General features: G+C 51.0%; 1 protein-coding gene across 4 annotated transcripts in view; it reads right to left on the bottom strand.

The window, feature by feature from the left end:
- Window positions 1-15947, bottom strand: part of ATP2B2 (ATPase plasma membrane Ca2+ transporting 2) — a 353733-nt gene that overhangs the window by 208062 nt on the left and 129724 nt on the right. The window contains exon 1 of one of the 4 annotated variants that reach the window (XM_049716214.1): window positions 2585-2811. The exons of the other annotated variants lie outside the window; for them this stretch is intronic. The gene's annotated coding sequence lies outside the window, so the exon portion shown is untranslated. Of the gene's footprint in view, window positions 1-2584; window positions 2812-15947 lie in introns of those variants that run through there. 4 annotated transcript variants of the gene reach the window in all.

The raw sequence follows: 15947 nt of genomic DNA, 5'->3' as shown, positions 1-15947 counted from the left end.
AGTGTGACTGAAAGTCTAGTGAGAGAATGGCCATGGAAAAACATTCACTCACTCACTCACTCAATCATTCAAAGACTCTTTATTGAAATCAACTGCTTGTCAGGTCCTAAACTGGGTGCTGAGGGTACACTGGTTAAATGCACCAGCTCTAGAATCTTGGGGACCTGGGCTCAAATCCAGGGTCCAACCATGTGCCAGCTGTGTGACACGGGCAAGTGATTCAACTTCTCCTGACCTCTGGTTTGTCATCTGTCAATGGAGGATCATGGTGGTGGCTACCACACAGGCTGCTAGGAGAGTAAACAGGCTCACATGTATAAATAAGTGCTCAATATGCATCAGCTATAAGATGATGGTAAAATCAGTGCTGAAAACTGGGACGTGATAGGTGGCAGCAATACTATTGTTTTTAGCATGTCTTATCACTTAGGCCAGTCTGTGGTTAAAATAAATAACTATGAGTTCCAGAGGAGTTGAAAATTTGTACTTCCCCCTACTTTTCCTTCCTTTCTCCCTCCTTCCCTCCCCTTCCTTCCTTTCTTTTCCCCACCCACACGAAACCCCTGCCCTCTGCTCCTTGCCAGCCTCTGTGCTAGGCATGGGGACACAGAGATGACAAGACTCTCTCCCCAGGTAGCTCTCAGGGCCCGGGAGGGATTGAGGAGGTAGACAAGGGAACCACATAGCTCAATGTGGCGAACAAAGGCCCACACAATGGCAGGGGAGCACGAGGAGGAGCACTTGACCCTGCTCATTGATGCTGAAATTGAGGGGAGTCAGAAAGGTTAAGTCACCTGCTCAAGGCCACAAAGCAAATAAATGGTTGTTCTGACTCCAAATTTCATATGATTTCTGGTATCCTGCCATGTGGTCACATTCTGTTAAGAGCCCCAAGGAAATCATAATAACAATGACTTCCATTGCAAGATAGGTCTTGGGGACTGAGCCCAAGGGAATCTTTTGTGGCTGACTAGCCACAGAGAACAGAGCCTCTGAAGTCTCAACAGTATGAGCAACCGAAGAGTTGAGAACAATATGAAAGCAATAAATATTTATTTCAAAGGGAAGCTGATAAGACATATTTTTCTAAGAATTAGAAACTGAGCAAATAGTGGAAATGTGACAAGACACTTTACTGAAGAATAAGTTGGAACTTAGGGCATTTTATCTTGCTGCAGATGACTGTTTTTCTTTTCAGTCATCTCAAGATTAATTCAACCACATAACAATATCTTTATTTTTTCCTCTTTAACACAGAAATAAATTAGATCCTAATTCTATAAATCAGATTTTTGTTGTGTTTGTTTTCAGAAAGCACATTTTTCTCTGATTTTTTCTTTTCTTTTCTTTTTTTTTTTTAAGACCTGGAGCAATCTGAGATACAGCTCTCTTAACTTTTGGGGTTAAAAACTTCTCCCTTCCAGAAGGAGACATTCTAAATGCTCCAGTGAAAGTCAACCAGAACCCAGGTTTTCATATACAGAAATTCATTTTATAGAAACCTTGTCAAGACAATTCCAGGAACCCAGGCTGCCTGGGCACCAACATCACACACTCTTCTGATTATGGTGAAGATCAGTGTCACCCCAAACTCTACCGAATGAGCTGCAGAAGAGTTTTAAATAGTAGGAAATCCATGCCGGCTGAGGTCATGGTGAAAAGGAAGGGGAAACATTCACAGTTGCTCTGGGAGAGAAGGAAGCTGTTAGGCAGAGCGGCCAAGACCTGATGCAGAGCAGAGCATAAACTCCAATCAGGCCAGGCTGCTGGCAGGATATGACTCAGCCCGCTGCTCCGCTGGCTGAAAGGGCAGTCTGGCTTTTCTCGACCCAGGTCAAGCAAGTTTAAGGCTCACACAGGCCTGAGGTTGGTGGGAACGCCTGTGGACCCTTTCTGCCCCCTCCACTCTCATTTATGGCTATTTCCCTCTGGCCTGAGCCAGACAGCATAGCGGTTCACCTGGCAGACTCCAGCCAGAGGCAGCCAACATGCAAAGTCACCGGAATGACTATGCAAATATTTTCTATCCCCTCCCCCACCAACACAGGGCCTCCCAAGCCGAGCTTGAGTCCTAATTAGCTCACAGGACAGTGAGTTGAGTACCTGATGGAAGAACAATTAGTGAATTCAGTGGGGAAAGAGGAAAGACACAGCCCCTGGAGAAGCAGGTAGGGCTGTTTTTAGGACCAGGCAAGGCAAAGGTGAATGGATGCCCACATACTGCAGCACAGTGACGATGGGGCAAGAGTGCCAGCCTCAGCAACTCAGATCCAAGCTAGGACCTGTGATCACCGTGGCTGCTATCTGCAAAGTATGATCCTCTGCACCACGTCCTTTCCCTTTAATACTCAGTTACCACATGCATCCTCCACAGGCCCAGCTTTGCACTACGAAGAAGTTCTGAAGTTTCGTATAAAGAAATATTCCCCCTAAAACGTGCTTCTAGTTTATGGGAACTTATATTTAGAAATAGATTTTTCTTTCCTTTTATGAGAAATCGACTTCAAACTTCTAGCCCACCAACCGGACATAACTGCTCACAATGACGTTTCATTTGACAAAGAATAAAATGTATCATAGTTACCTGTTTCGCTGTCTCTGGTTCCAAAAGCTAAGTAAGGAGCCGGCAGGCCATAGAGGGGGAGGTCTGAGGGCTGGTGCAGAGGGCCGGGGCTGCGAGTGTCCTAGCCATGCGGTCACAGGCACGGCTCAGTTTCACCACCTGTACAGTGTGGAGGCCGGCCTCTGCCTGGGCTGCAGGAAGCAGGACATAAGGTCTGGCTGGGCCGGCTCTCTAGGGCCCTCAGCAAATGGAAGTGAAGGAACATTAGCCTTGCTTTTGAACAATGTCAAAAAGTTGCATAAGGAGGGTAGCCGTGCTTATCGTGGGGCACGGTTCTGGTTTTCTGGAGCAATCTTGTGCAGCGTTGCTGCAGCCCGAGAGGGAACACCCTTCCCACGGCCTCCGCCTCGTCTCAGCGCTGGGTGGTGACTCAGTGCTGCAAGGGGCGTGGGCGGGAAACCACTTAGGCATCACCATGGAATCTGACAGATTTGCCCCCGTGGAGCTGCTCTGTAAAAGCAAAGGGGAAGAGGGGCCCTGCTCCCTCCCGCAAGGTGAGTGGGGCGTGAGGGAACAGTTTTCATCAGCCGAACCCCCTCCCTGCCAGCGCGGCTGGACGCAGAGGACCTAAAGCACGCGGTGGCACAGGCTTCCGGGGTCGGGGGGTGGGGGGCGAGTCCCACCTGTGGGGACTCCTCCCCCCTGCAACGGGTTCGAACACCCCTCCGACACTTCACGTCAGGAAGGCAACACAGAAGCCTTCCGAGCACCACGCCTGTGTGCTGGGCCCCCTACCAAGCCCTCTGCGTGCTTTGCTTCAGCCCATCCTCACAACGACCGATTCTCACGCCCATTCTACAAACGAAGAGGCTGAGGCTGAAAGCACGTCACACTGCTGCCCCGAGGCAGAGCTCGGATTCCAACGAGACATTCCCAGTGCTCTGAGAAGCTTCGGGAGACCCCCAAACAGGTGTCTGTGGGCACATGAGGAGCAGGAGAATGTTCCCGAAATGCAGTTGTTGGGGCCACAACAGCTCAGGCTGGAGGCGCTCATTTTAGGCAGCTGTCATTTTTTAAGGAATTTTTCTGCGCTGTCGCGTGTACTCTTCACGACCGTTCTCTGCAGCAGGTGCTAATATTTCTATTTCACAGGTGAGGAGGTGGATTTTTTTTTTTTGCGGTACGCGGGCCTCTCACCGTTGTGGCCTCTCCCGTTGCGGAGCACAGGCTCCGGACGCGCAGGCTCAGCGGCCATGGCTCACGGGCCCAGCCGCTCCGCGGCACGTGGGATCCTCCCAGACCGGGGCACGAACCCGTGTCCCCTGCATCGGCAGGCGGACTCTCAACCACTGCGCCACCAGGGAAGCCCGCGGAGGTGGATGTTGAGTTGCTTCCCAAGGGCACCCAGCCATTCACTGTCTTGACCACCACCCCCTGTGACTCCTGGCCTCCAGCTCCTCATCTGTGCAATGGGGACTTGAAATCACACCCTCCAATACGTCAGGGTTAAATGAGGGAACAGAAGGGAAACGCTTTAGAAACTGCAAAATGCCACCCGAATACCAAGGAGTATTATTATTTACTAAAATAGCTGAGTGGGGAGAGTGCAAGTGAGGCTGAGAATGACAGGGCTCTGGATGCGATCCTAGATCCGGCAGAGCGCTTAAGTGGCACTCCTCCCTGGACTGGAAGCTCCCGAGAGCAGGGATCGCATCTGCTTCGCCTCGGTTCCCAGCTCTGGGGATGGCCCAGAAAGAGCCCTTGAAAAATCTTGGCTGAACTATTCAGGATTAATTCAGGACAGCAGGAGAGGGTAGAGGGGAAGAAAACTACATTCAAGGGCTGGAGGTGGCCTTAGGGTGATCAGAAGATTGATCTTCCAGATGGGGACACTTTTGAGAATAAAAAGGACATTTTTAATAGTCATGATAAGCCAGGGCTGTTCTAGGCCAACCAAGACATATGGTCACCCTATTTGCTGATCATTTTATCTGATCCCCACGTTGCGAGGGAAACTGAGTCCCAGCAGGAGGCACGGAGCCAGGCGCAACCCAAGGCTCCCTGTGCCCTCACAGGCCTACTCTCAAAAGAGCCAGAACAGCAGCTACGAGTGGGTGGAGCTTGCTTTGGAGGGCCTGCCGCTCTCTGGAAGGAACTCGTGTTCTCCACATAGGCCAAAGTTTCTGCTGGGTAAATATCAACACTTCTGGTCTGGTTATTAAGGGCCTCAGGAGTTGCTAAGCGGCCATATGACCTCCTGAGGGCTACTGTTCAGCGTTCAATAAGCCTCCTTGAGTGACATTCCTCAACTCCCAAACGCCAGGGGCCCCTGGGGTTATGGGAAAAGACATGAGAGATTATAACGAGCAGCAGCAATTGAGAGAAACATGGTTGCTTTCTGGGCTAAGGGGTGGAGGGGCTGCAGCCTTTCAGAGCAGAGCACGGGAAGTTTGGGTACCCAGTGAGAGCCATCAGCAGCTGATACTAGCAGCAGAAACACCCCAGGAATAGAGAACTAGCCCATGAACAGTGCCTAAGACATCATCTCAGTTTGTTTCCAAAGCAACCATATGGGCGGGGAGGTTGTAATGATCACCCCAGTTCAAAATATAGGAAGCTGAGGTCCAGCGAGAAGCAGCAGCTGCCCAAAGCCTCCCCAGATGTTTGCCAGGTGTGGGGAACAGAACAGCAGCCACCCAAAGACACCCGGGTTCTGATCCCCGAGCCTGTGACTGTGTCAGGTTATGCGGCAAACGGGAATGAAGGTTGCAGACGGCATCGAGGTTGCTCGTCAGCTGACCTGAAGATGGCGGAAGGGCCTGTGAGAAACACGGCAGCCTTTGGAAGCTGGGAAAGGCAGGGAATCGGATGTTCCACAGGAGCCTCCAGAAGGGGACAGAGCCCTTGATTTTAGCCCTGTAGACCTGCACCTGACTCCTGACTTAGAGAACTATTAGCTGATTTATTTTAAGCTACTTGCTTTGTGAGAATTTGTCGTAGCAGCAACAGGAAACTAACGTGCTAGGGTTAGAAATCTGCAAGGTCTGAGCCAGAAGCGGGGGCCTTGGAGATCATTTAGCGAACTTGGAGTTAAGGAAAGGAGAGGCCCAGAGAAATGAGTGATTTGCTCAAGGTCACAAAGCATGAGACACAGATAATGACAGAGACCTCCCCAAGGCTACCGACACGATCCGCCGAGGGGCTGGATCTTCTAGGCCACTTCTCTGCTGATTCTCCACCGACAGGTCTCATTGGGACCCGGGGCCCCAAACCCTGTCCCCTCTGTCTCTCTCGGCAGGCCAGTGGCTCGTTTTATGCCAGGTAGAAGGCGCTCTCCTCCTGTGTCCCACCACCAAACCCAGGTGGCCTGGAGCCAGCATTCACAGCCCACGACCTTGTAGCCTCAGTTTCCTCATCCGAATATGGGCACAGCACCCTTCACATCAGGTGGAGAGAACACAGTGCAAAAGGACAAAGGGGAAGCCTGAGGCACACGCCTGGCACTCAATGCCTGCTCCCTGCTTTCTCTCAGTCAGGACCAGGCCTGCCATGGGTCCCCCAAGGCCACTGGCTCTAAAGCGTTTGGAATTCAAGAGCCTCATTCCCAGAAGAGCGTTATCTCTGCCTGGTACACACAAGGCGCTCAATGAATGCTTGTGGAATGGACCACAGGATTGACACCTGAATGTTCCTTTTCCTCTGCTTTGCCTAGAAGGCTCCTCATGTGTCCATCAAGATCCAGCTCACATGCCACCTCCTCCAAGCAGCCTTCCTTGACGTCAAGGTGCAAGGTCAAGGGTGCAAGGGGTACTCTTTGTGCTGGGTTTCCAGCTTTTCTGTGGCACCCTGGTTTTCATGTTTAGGGCTCAAGCCATGCTGTCAGATACCCCTGGGCTCCAGTCCTGGCCTTGCCTGTGTGGTTCTGGGCCAGTTACACCTCCTCTCTGAGCTTCGTCTCCTCTGTTCCATCTCTGGGCTGTCGGGAGGAGCACGTAAGGTGCTACATGGGAAGGGTTTAGCATAGTGATGGCACAGAGTAGACTTGTAGTAAATGGCTGTTGTTTTCATTAGAAAGGTTGTTATCTTAGATGCTTCCTAGCGTAAAACCACGGTCCCCAGGGCAGGGGCGTGTCTGATTCATCTCTGACAGACCTCAAATCTTTACTGAGCACCTACTACGTGGCAAGTTCTCCTCTAGCCCTGGGAGGATAGTGGGGAACAAGGTCCCTGCCCCCATGAGCTGACTTTCCAGTGGTGGGGGAGACAGACATGGAACAATCTGCACAAATCAAAATAGAATGTACCAGGTGGGGGTGTCACTGTGAGGAAGCATGGGGGCACAGCAAGGGGCAGGGAATGACAGGGGAGCCTCTGCTTTGGATAAGGGTCCAGGGAAGGCCTCTCGGAGAAGGTGGTGTTTACACCCCTATCGGAGTCAGCGAGTAGAGTGAGCCACGTAGACATGTGGGGAGAAGCATTCCTGGGGAGGGAACAGAAAGGGCAAAATCCCCAAAGACTGTGTCTGGCGTGTCTGAGAAACAGCAAGGAGGCCACGTAGTGTGTGCTCAGAACACGTATGCAGAACTGACATGTTATTACATTATTTATACTATTATAGAAAAAATACTGCTATACCCATTTATTTATTCTTTCCTATTTTATTAATTGGAATCATATTCATTGAGCTTCTTCCGAGTATTACGTCACTGAATGCTCACAGCAACCCTTTGGGGGCGGTGCCATTGTCCCCACTTTGCAGATGTGCAAAACTAAGGTTCAGAGAGGTGAAGTGCTTTGCCCAAGGTCACACAGCAGGTGGATGTCTAAGTCAGGATTTGAACCCAGGACTGTGTGATATTTCAGTTCTTGCTTTTTCTCCCAGGACGCCAGGCTTCAGTGGTGCTCATGCCCCCCGATTCCTGCTCCCCCACCATGAGTTACTCTGAGCCCCAGGTGGTGACCTCCCTCCTTCCTTCCCTGGCCGGGTATTTATAACTGGTTTCTATGGCCTCCAGCCTGGGTCTCTGTTCTGAGACACAGAGGTAAGCATGGGGAGTGGACCCTGGGGTGGCCACTGTGGCCTCAGGGATCCAGTTCCAGTTCCAGGGGCCCAGGAGTGGCTGAGGAGATAAATGAAGATGCTGGAGGGCAGGCAGATGCTTGGGAAACATGGGCTTCTAAGAAGTACATCAAAAAAGTCAAACTGCAGATGCCCCACCAGCTCAGCTCAGGTCTCTCATGGCCTTGTTGGGCAGCATCTGGGTGCCTTGACGAGCCTGGATCCCCAGGGAGATCGTGCCTCAGCAGTGTAAGGGAAGGAGACAGAAGAACATTCTAATAGAAGAGCTGATGGAGGGAGGTGGCAGAGAGATCCCAGGGCGGGGCTCCAGGAGAGACCAGGCTGCAGTGCGATGCAGGGAGTGGGCGTGGAGGGGATAGGATTCCCAGAGGACAGGGTACTGGGGCCAACTTCACAGGGAGGGAGGAGAAATGGATTGGGCATTGAGTCGGGTACCACAGGGCGCAGTCACCAAGGGCTGTGTCCAGGGTGGGGAGAGGGGTCAGAAGCGGCTGGAACAAGTGTTGTACCAGAGGGCAAAGTTCTGTACCATTATTCGGTCTTTATCCTTCCCCTGCCATCGTTTATCTCAGTGAGTGGCAGAGCAGAGATTCGAACCTGGATCTGTGTGAGTCTGAGGCTCATGCTGTTTATACACTCTCTTGCTAAGAAGCAGAAGGTGGGGCATCACGGTGAAAGGACCAAGGTGGTTGGGGAGGACAGGTATCAGAGGTCCAGTGGCAGAACCAGGCATGGCCCAAAGCTGGGGGGGCGTAGCGCTGCATGCTGGCTGAAGATGGTACTATGAAGGCGGCATGGCAAGCGAGTAATCCGGGGACATTTCCCCCATATCCAGAAGTAAGGCAATACCAGGAAGGAAGGACAGGATCGTAATAAGCTGCTTGGCAGAATGAAGTGTGCTGCCTGGCATGGTGGTGCCTGTGGTGCCTCTGCTGGCATCTGTGCCTCTTCCTTTGGGTCAGAGCAGCCTGGATTGCCTTTGGGAAATTGCTCGTCCCTGACTCTCAGACTGTGGGACTTTGACGGGACTCCCAGGATGGGTGTAAATCCCAGCCTTGGCCAAAAGCTTTGCAGTCCCCACCCAGTGACCGGTCTGTGTATGTGCACATGACCTGTGAGCCTTTGAGAGTTAGCCTTAAGAGCTTTGCTAAGGCTACAGGGAGTGAAGTGCTTTCTTTCTTTTGGGGTGGCTGAGCTGTTAGCATGTAAACCTGAAGCTGCTGGGGGCCACAATTACCCCCACACAAGGAGAGAATGCCTGAGGGTGCAGCACGAACAGCAAGAGGCAGAAATGAGAGATGGAGAGAGAGGAAGAGAATAAGTTCTGATATTATTGTTCCAGCCCCTGGATCCAGCTATACCTGAAGCCTGTTGCCCTAGGACTTTTCAGTTAACACAAGCCAATAAATTCCTTTTTGGGCTTCAGCCAGTTTGAGTCACTTTCCACAGAAAGTCTCTTGACTTACATAGCTTATAACTTTCTTGGAACAAAAAAGAGAGAATGGAACTCAGAAGAAAAAAAGGAGAGAGATGGGTGTGGGGAGGGGGGAGTGAGAATTAGCGTTTAATGGGTGTAGAGTTTCAGAGTTCTGCAAGATGAAAAGATGATCTGTTGCACAACAATGTGAAAACACTTAACACTACTGAACTGTACACTTAAAAATGGTTAAGGTGGTAACTTTTTAAAAACCAGTGTGTAAAAAAAATGGGTGAGGGGAGACAGTAGAACAGAAAGGGGAGGAAAGGAAGGCAGGAGAGGTGAGAGGAGGAGAGGGAAGAGGAGAATGACAGAAGGTGGCCACGCAGCCTCCAGGAGTGAGGCCAGCTGCTCCTGTCACCTACTCTTCTATTTTTATACCTCATGGCTCTCCAGGTAACTTCACACTTGTTATACCTGCCCTTCAAACACTAATTTGTTTTCCAACATTTTAGAAATTCCTTTCTTCCCTGAGAAACTCTGCCTGTTTCTCTAAGTTCCTTATTTTTTGAAACATGTGTGTCCCTGGGAGGGGTAATAGGCAGAATAATTGGTGACCACTGGGGCTGTGATGCTTTTGTCCACTTTCACACTTCGTGTCTTATGGAGGCCTCTCAAAAACCCGTGAGGTAGATAGGGACGTAATCAGCCCATTTTACAGGTGAGCAGACCTAGGGCGAGGACAGACACGCTCCAGGCCGCCCAGCCAGGGATGCTGGGTTTGCGTCCAGGTCCTTTGACTTCCAGTCCTGCCCTCTGAAATGTGGTGGGGAGCCACGTGGGGCAAAGTGGGAGCTTGGAGGTTATCTGCAGACCTCACTGGCTTCTCAAGATTCATCCTGGGCTTGACTGGAAAGAATCTTCAAGGAGGCACAAGGCCCACAGATGACGTCCCCGCTCATGTTCCCTCAAGGGGAGCTCAGGAATCCTGGGTATTCCGCTTCCAAAGCGAAATGATTTAAAGATGCAGCAGGCAGTTCAAGTGCTGGGAATTGCTTAACACTCTTCCTTTCAAGTTTCCATGCTGAGCGATTTGGTTTCCATTTTGGGAGGAGTGAAGTTGCCCCGGTTTAAAGGCGCTGCTGAGAAGAAGGATGCTGGCCTCTTGCAGCCTTTGATCATTGGGTGCATTTAACTCTGACTTCCCAAACCTGAACAGCTGGTCCAGGCCCTTTCAAATCTAGCAGGCAATTAAATTTTCACAAAAAGAAGTAGAAACTCCAGGGATAATGAGATGGCTGAAACTCAAAGGCGGCAGCTGGGCTTCTGAACAAACCAGGGAAAAGCACGGTGTAGTGGACGCCCTCTATAACGAGGTGTCACAGGCAGACCAGGGTGGGGAGCCTCGGGTGTGAGAGCCCCTCAGTCGGAACGTGCCAAGCTTCTGACATGGCTGTGGACAGCCAGGACCTGGCCTCTGAGGAGGGACGCGGCTCGGCAGGTGCTCAAGGCAGGGGCTGACAACCTGTGCTGTCTCGCTGAGGCTCTCTCTCTGACGTGTTCTGAAAACAAAGGAACCTCCCCATGGCCGGCCCCTCTTCTGAGTGCCTGGCCTTACAGCTGAGAAGCCCCTCAAATGCCCCACGGGCCCAGCTGAGCCCTTTCCTTCTCTCCTCCTCCTCCAGTCTCAGGATACGGCTCCCACAGCCAATCAGCTGCCTGCCACCCATCAATAGCTCACAGCCAGCCCACGGCCCAGTCCCACAGGTTCTGCATCCCTCTCACCTCTCTCCCCTACACGGTCACCAGCCCATCGGTCCACTGTCATCACTGGCCTGAATGAACGTCGTACCTTTGACCTGGTCTGTGGCCTTCACTCTCACCCCCATAATCAATCCACTCTCCAACAGAAGGGTCTTCTGGAAGCCAGATCCCATTACAGGAAGCTTTAACGGCTCTCCTGCAGTTAGGATAACGTCCAAAGTCTACACACATCCTGCCGGCCCCTACACACCCTCCTCACAGTGCCGCCTCCTGCTCTGTGGACTCTAGTCACTTTGGCCCTCCTTCAGTGTTCCCAGCGCATGAGACCTGTTCCCACCTCAGGGCATTTGCACATCCTGCTCCCTTGTCTTGTACCCCTCATGGCCTGCTTTCTTCCCGGCAAATTCTTCCGATCATCCAGGTCACCGGTGCAGAATGGTCTTCCCTGACACTCTAATCAGAAGCCATTCCCGACGTGCTTACAGAGCATCTGTACGTGTCTCTCATAGCAGTTCCTGGGATGGAGACTGTACAGTTATCTGTGTGATGATTTGATTCTTGTCTCCTCCACCAGACTGAGAGCTCCTGGGAGCAGAGAGCACTTGTCCTGTGTTTAGCTAGTCTCTCAGAGCCTAACACTGCACCTGGTACGCAGTCAGTGCTCAACTGATAGTCTGAATGAGCAATGGAGAGAAGTCAGCTGATCTCCGGATGCCTGGCCAGAATGGGATGTGGCAGCGGCTCGCTTCCATGGCACATGTGCTAAGTGTCGTATGGCATCATAGTGGCTGACTCCCCAGGAGTCCCCTGACATTTCCATAGGCAAATATCTGCAATGTCTGGCACACGGATCAGAACATGTCTGCTAGTATTATCATCCCCATTTTACAGATGAAGAAGCTGAGGCTCAGAGAGGTGAAGTGACTTGCCCAAGGTCCCACAGCAAGAGGCAGAGCCGTGATTCGAACGCTTTCTGACTCTAAAATTGCTGCACTTAACTGCTAGACTATCCTGCATCTCCAAGAGCACCTTACACAAAAGCTGCATCCTTTGTGCATTTCTAGAACATGCTTTCATGAGGGACTCAACAAGACAACATCCCTGCGCTTGGGGAACTCAGACTCTGGAGGGTAGGGTGGGTGAGATCACCAATATATAAACAGTCACGGCACTACATCGTGGGAGGTACTATGATCCTCTAGAGTGCTGTGGGGTGGCGACAAAAGCCGTTATGGAAGGGAGACCATTTGATCTGCATCTAAAGATGATTACCAGGGGCCAGAACCAGTGAGAGGGTGTTCCATGCTGGAGGGACGGCAGGAGCAGAGGCAAGGTGGCATGACGGGGAATGGTGCGTAGTCCGGCATGGCTGCAGAGTTAGGCATGAGCTTGCTCCTGCTGAGAGAGGGGGTTGCTATTCTCTGTCTCATATCTGGTCTGATCTCGTGATGAGCTGCTCCCCTCCCTGTGGTGGGGATCCTGCCTCATTTTCCCTTCCTGGCCTGCAGGATCTCTCCCACTGGGCCTTGGGGAAGGAGGGAAAACCCGGCAGGGAAACGATGGCTGGATGTCTTATTCCCTGATTCACCTCTTGCCCTGTCCCCTCCACCCACCGGCCCTTCTCAATCTCCAGTCCCTAATTTCTTCTCAGGACCCCCATCTCATCGAAGCTCTGTTTGTTCCCTTCTGGAAGACTAGGCAGGTCTGCGCCTCAACTTGGTCACTGAATTGATAGCAACGTTGGGTAAATATTAAGAATCAGTTAAACATGTGGGTACTAGGATGTTCATGGTAACATTGTTTATGATAGAGTAAAATCGGAAACAACCTAAATGCCCACCAATGGGGATTAAGTAAATAAATTATGGAATACCCACCCATATGTTCTATAATGAATATGATTGGTTTTGCCTTAGGTATGGTTACAATTATGTACGTATGTGAAACACATATGGTTTCCCTCTCTGCTTTGGCTTCTGAGAGACTCAAAACCAAATCTAAGCCATAGGCTGTGAACTAACTTTCCCATGGTTCCATCTTATTTTCCCACCATTATTTTCTGAATCCCTAGTTCATTTCTCTTCCACCTTGTTGCATTATATAAACAGGCTGACACAAAACTTTTGTTTCTTTTTATAAAAATTGTTAGAGGGCTTCCCTGGTGGCGCAGTGGTTGGGAGTTCGCCTGCCGATGCAGGGGACACGGGTTCGTGCCCCGGTCCGGGAAGATCCCACATGCCGCGGAGTGGCTGGGCCCGTGAGCCATGGCCGCTGAGCCTGCACGTCCGGAGCCTGTGCTCCGCAACGGGAGAGGCCACGGCAGTGAGAGGTCCATGTACCGCAAAAACAAACAAACAACAACAACAAAAAAATTGTTAGAGTACTAATGAGCACCTTATACTGAGTGTTGGCTATGGGTCAACACAGAGCCAAGAACTTTGCAGGTATTAGTTCATCCAATTCTCGTATCAACCCATGAGGAAGGTACTATCATCACCACTTTACAGATGGGGACACTGATGCCAGAGAGGCTAAGTCACCTTTGCAAGGACAACTGCTCAGTCCCAGTTTTGCCTGACCTCAGGACCCTGGAGTCCTAACCACTATTCAACACTACCTCCTGGTACCTTAACAATCCAATCAAGTCACCATGGAACCACTCTGACCCTCACTGTTTGGTCAAGATCTTATATGGCTTTTCTCCTTCTACTCTTATAGGTGAGAGAGCCAGGCATTGCTGGTTTGGGGTTGAACTTATCAAGTTTGAGAATCAGAGCCTCCTTGAACTTGGGCATCCCCCAGATTGCTGTTGAAATGGTGCAGGAAATACATCAGTCACGGCTTTTCAGGGCTGGCAGGGACCTCAGAGGGCATCCAGGGCAACACCTCCTTGTCTCCTAGGGGTTTTCTGGATCCTGACAAGCGATCGTCAGGCTTCTATTGCATACCTTTTGTAAAAGGGAGCTCACCATCTACCAAGGCATCTTCTCCACATCAGTTGGCTCAGACTGTTGGAAATCTTTTGCTTACACTGAAATTTGCCTCCCTGTAACCATATATCATTAATAACAACAATGAACAAGAAAAACCAGGCCACTGTGTCAGCCACCTTGCTATGATTATTTCATTTGATCCCTGCAAACAATTGTCCAAGGGCAGTATTGGCATCCTCATTCTGCAGAAGAGGAAACTGAGGCTCAGAGAGGTTCCGAAACTTGTTCAAGGACACACAGCTCTTAAGTAGTGGAGCCAGGTTTAGAACCCAGTCGTCTTATGCTTTAAATTCCACCTGTGGAGCCCAGTTCCACCCATGGGAGCCATAGCAAACAAGCCTACACTTCTGACCAAGGTGACCCTTCAGATGTTTGGAGGCTGCTCTCTTCTGTCTCCTGGGCATGGGAGATATGGTGAGGCAGGGGCAGGCAGAGAGGCAGGCAGAAGGGCAGAAATGGATAGAGGGGGATGAGCAGAAGTTATGGGAAACCACACATGGTTGTGTCTGCATGCACGCAAGCCCCACACAGAGTGTTTCCATAGGGCTGCCACTCCGGAAACTTCCACCAAGCCCTGGTGAGAAGGAAGTGTTAAGGATACAGCCAGATCTCCATTCTGGGCTAGCCTCCCCTCTCAGACTTGGAATCTTGTCTCTGGCAGCTAAGGCCAAGTGGATCTATCCATGCAGAAAAGGATCACACTGGCCAAACCAGAGGGCTTATAAATATAAGATCCACAGCATGACCGTCACTTTCTGCTGTTACTAATCTCTGGGTTGCCCCCCTGTCGTTCATGTGGCTTAAGTTCTTCTATTACCATGCAACCAATTCCCTGCATTAAATTCCCTCTGTTTGAAGTACCTGGAGTGGTTTCTGTTGTCCCAGTTGGCCTCCCATACCTCCACGTCTACACCTGAGCTAAGCTGACACACAGGTGGACTATCAGGCCAGCAGCCCCTCCTCCCCTGCTCCCCAATAGGGGGCATGTGCCTTACCAACATCCTTCTGCCTTCTGCTCAACCCTGGCTTCAGGCTGACCTTGCCTCCCTCTTCTCCTAAAACATTTCCTCTCCTGACCCTATCCTGCCCAGATTCTGGCATGAAAGCTTCCTTTCCATTTTGAAACTGCCTCTAGGCATCTATGATCTCTTTCATCATGTGCTGATCTGTGGTCAGACCCTCCTAGCTCTGGGAGTGCCCTCATGCACCCTTGCACATCCATTAAGAATAATGGTAATGACACCTGCCATTGCTAAGCTTCCACCTCATGCCAGGTATATGTCGGGTGCTCCATGAACATTATCTCATTCTGTCCCAATGATAAGCCTGCGTCCCAACATTTCCCAGGTGTGACAGATATCCTCTTGTCCTCCCAAAGGCATTTTCCTCTCCTTCCAGAGTAATGGAGTTGTGGCTGGGCACATGGCTGCTCAGATAGACTACACTTCTCAGCCTCTGCTGCAGCTAGGTGTAGCCATGGGGCCAATCCTGGAGTGGCATATGAGTGGAAATAATGTGTGTCACTTCTGGACCTTGACTTAAAACATTTGGGTGTGTGTCCTTCCCCTGGTTCCCTTCCCTGTGGGCTGGAATGTGACATGCCTGGGACCCAGTTTCAACCGTGCAGATGAGAGTAACATCCTAAGTGGTGGCAGAGCCAGAAGAGGGAGGGAACCTTGGTCAGTGAGTGACCTTGTGGAGCAGAGCCCCGTGTCAGGCTACAGCAGCCACCTGTTACCCTAGAAAAATGCTTCTAGCTTGCCTAAGCAGCAGTATTCGGGGGCCTCTTTGTTGTAACAGCACTGCCTTTATTGCCCTAACTAATACATACATTCGATGCAGGAGGTAAGGTTCAGGAAAGGTAAGTGACTGCATTCAAGGTCACACAGACCTCTGTGATTTTCGCTGCTCCTCCTCTCTCACTTGGGCTTAGCCACCACGTCCTGACAACTTGGGCTTCTGGAAGCCTCCTGAATCCATTCTTGCTTCTCTGCCCCCTCAGCTCTATCTCTGGCTCAATTCCTCATTGACTGTTACTACAACAGCCTCCTCACAGGTGGGCTCCCTTAAAACCTGGCCACTACGTTGCTGGGTGAATTGTCTTTCTAAACCCAGAACGGATGGTGTGAT

The sequence above is a fragment of the Orcinus orca genome, chromosome 10 (genome assembly GCF_937001465.1).
Source record: "Orcinus orca chromosome 10, mOrcOrc1.1, whole genome shotgun sequence".
Lineage (NCBI taxonomy): Eukaryota > Metazoa > Chordata > Mammalia > Artiodactyla > Delphinidae > Orcinus > Orcinus orca.
This window is presented reverse-complemented; position numbering and strand designations above follow the sequence as displayed.